This window comes from Felis catus, chromosome A3 (assembly GCF_018350175.1).
Source record: "Felis catus isolate Fca126 chromosome A3, F.catus_Fca126_mat1.0, whole genome shotgun sequence".
Taxonomy (NCBI): domain Eukaryota; kingdom Metazoa; phylum Chordata; class Mammalia; order Carnivora; family Felidae; genus Felis; species Felis catus.
The window spans coordinates 102,485,085-102,488,440 of record NC_058370.1 but is presented as its reverse complement, the minus strand read 5'-3'; the positions used below and the strand labels follow the sequence as shown (position 1 = coordinate 102,488,440).

The 3,356-nt window shown below is 43.2% G+C and overlaps 1 pseudogene; it reads right to left on the bottom strand.

The window, feature by feature from the left end:
* Positions 1 to 340: 340 nt before the first annotated feature.
* On the bottom strand, positions 341 to 2,355 carry LOC101081626 (annotated as a pseudogene).
* Positions 2,356 to 3,356: the final 1,001 nt, after the last annotated feature.

Sequence of the window (3,356 nt, the reverse complement as noted above, 5' to 3'; positions counted from 1 at the left end):
ATAAGTTTGAATATATATGTGTATATATATAAATACATATAATACAAATATATAATATACATATTATATATTTGTGTGTTCTTTGTTTGTTTGTTCTTTTTTATTAAATCCAAGTTAGTTAACACATAGTGCAATAATGGTTTCAGGAGTAGAATTCAGTGATTCATCACTTACATATAATACCCAGTGCTCATCCTAACAAGTGCCCTCCTTAATGCCTGTCACTCATTTAGTCCCCATCCCCACCCAACACACCTCCAGCAACCCTCAGTTTATTCTTTGTATTTAATAGTCTTTTATGGTTTGCCTCCCTCTCTCTTTTTATTTTATTTTTCCTTCCTTTCCCCTATGCTCATCTGTTTTGTTTCTTAAACTCCACATGTGAGTGAAATCATATGATACTTGTCTTTGACAGACTAATTTCGCTTAACATAACTAACTTCGCTTAACAATCCCTATGTGATTTCAGTCCATAAAAAACAGCATTTGACAGTCTGTGCTGCCTTAAAAACCCCAACTCAGGATACACCTGGGAGAAAAGCATTTCTTCTCTTAAAAAAAAATTCCCCTTTGTCTTTCTTCTAGTTCAACTTCTACCATTTATTCCTAGAACACCCAGAAAATAACCAAAAACAAGACCTAGCTCACTTGCCGCTCCCTATCTGTGAAGGCTCACACAGAGGATTAGTTCTTAGGAATATTCATCCCTAAATTTCTGGGCACTTGCAAACTGTCCTGCTTCTTTCAAGGAGGTGCTGGAGGGCTCGTGGAAGGATCCAGGAAACAGTGTACTTGGCCAAGAACTGGAATGCCAACCTGGGCAAAGGAGGGCCTTGCTAAATGAACACACCCAACACCTTACAACCCAATGTCTAACCTGCCGGGTAAAAAAAAGTAGCAATTAGCTATACCACAACGGTGCTTCTGTCCCCTTTCCCCCTTTCCCATAAAGGTGACAGAGAGGAGTCATCTGGAGTATTTGACCTCCTCTCTCTCCCAAATACTGTGATGGCATGTTTTAGGCCAAAAGCCATGTTGCAAAAACAGACATATGGCCCCAGGGCCATATGGCCTTTGCTGCTTCTGGCTGGATAAAGCTGCTACTCCTGGCAAACGTTTCAATAGCAGCTTCTAGAAAACCACCTGGAGACAGCCTTGTGGTTCAGGGTCACAGACTTTTCCAGTTGATGGGCTCCTTGCCAGACTTTTGCAGCAACTCATTGGTTTTAGAGAAATGTCTATATCCAAAGAACCCTCTGTATACCGACAGCGGTGTGGGGTGAGCAGTCTGCAGCACATGGTGGCCTTTCCTATGGATGGCACTGCCTCTCTTCTGAGCCTAAGAGCCCCAGAGCAGGAAGACAAGCCTCCAGAGTTCTGATTTAGCCAGGACACAAAACACCAGTAAATTGCTCCCATCCTCTCTCTTTATGAGAATTAGCCTGATGTGCCCAGAATGTGAGGACAGCTTAGAGTAAGAGAACAGCACCTTGTCTGGCCCACCCGGATAAATCTCTGTGAGCAGGATGAACAAAACCATCTATGTCTGTAGACAGCTCTTTATATATGTTTTCCAAACTGGGTGGCGGTGGGATGGGTCTTTGAACACCAAAGCAGAGCCTGTGTGCTTGATTGGGTCCATGATACTGGTCTTGTCCCAGGATGACAACCTTCACATGTCTTATGTCACACATTTGGGTCCAACTGAAGATTTGATGTGGGAGTGGGTAAATAGTGTAATGTTTTCTTTTTTCTGCAACAGACACCATGAGCTTTATAAAATATGGTTTCCCAAACTCTGTGCTAAGGTGCTTCTTCCAACTCTTCACCAAAATCCAAGGGCATGCTGTGCATGGTGAGTCTGAGCAGGGCAGCAGCCTTGCTCCTCTGGACGCAGACCAACTGTTCGGGGCTCAGCGGCGAGTAGGGTGGCATGCAGTGGTTCTCCTGCCTGGCCTGGGCCTTCTTGGAGGGGCTGGCCTGCAAGTGGTGCCTGCACCGGGCAAGCGGGCTGCCCAGGCCCCCCACAGCTGCTGCCCCCAACCCCATGGCCCATTGGCGCACCATGCCCATCTGCGGGGATGCAGCACCCAGGGAGCAAGCCGCAGGGAAACAGAGGACTCTGGGATCCCAGTCTGGGAAGGCAGGCCCCTGCCACCAGTTTTGGGCTGGGCACTAAAATGCCACCGGGGGCAGTGAGCAAGGCCCTGCTCGACCCCCACCTGTGGTGAATACTTCTTTTAATGTAATGTTGGATTCAATTTGCTAGTATCTTGTTGAGAGTTTTTGCATCCATGTTCATCATGGAAATTGGTCTGTACTTCTTTAGTGGGATCTTTGGTTTTGGAATCAAGGTAATGCTGACCTCATAGAATGAGTTTGGAAGTTTTCTCTCCATTTCTATTTTTTGGAACAGCTTCAGAAGACTAGGTATTAACTCTTCTTTAAATGTTTGGTAGAATTCCCCCGGGAAGCCATTGGCTCTGGGCTTTTGTTGGGAGATATTTGATTACTGATTCAATTTCTTTACTGGTTATGGGTCTGTTCAAATTTTCTATTTCTTCCTGTTTCAGTTTTGGTAGTTTATATGTTTCTAGAACTTTGTCCATTTCTTCCAGATTGCCCAATTTATTGGTGTATAATTGCTCATAATATCCTATTATTGTTTGTATTTCTGCAGTGTTGGTTGAGATCTCTCCTCTTTCATGTGTGATTTTATTTATTTGGGTCCTTTCCTTTTTTTTTTTTTTTTAATCAATCTGGCTAGAGGTTTATCAATTTTGTTAATTCTTTCAAAGAACCAGCTCCTGGTTTCATTGATCTGTTCTACTGTTCTTTGTTTTTGTTTTTGTTTTTGTTTTTTTTTTTATATCATTGATTTCTGCTCTAATCTTTATTATTTCCCTTCTTCTGCTGGTTTGGGGCTTTATTGGTTTTCTTTTTCCAGCTCCTTTACGTGTAAGGTTTCTTCCTTCTTTAGGAAGGCCTGGATTGCTATATACTTCCCTCTTATGACTGCATTTGCTGCATCCCAAAGGTTTTGAACTGTTGTGTTTTCATTTTCATTGGCTTCCATGTACTTTTTAATTTCCTCTTTAATTTATTGGTTAATCCATTCATTCTTTAATAGGATGTTCTTTAATCTCCAAGTATTTGTGTTCTTTCTAAATTTGTACTTGATTTCAAGTTTCATAGCATTGGGGCACCTGGGTGGCTCAGTCTGTTAAGCATCTGACTTCAGCTCAGGTCATGATCTTGCCGTCTGTGAGTTCAAGCCCCATGTCGGGCTCTATGCTGACAGCTCAGAGCCTGGGGCCAGCTTTGGATTCTGTGTCTCCCTCTCTCTGCCCCTCCCC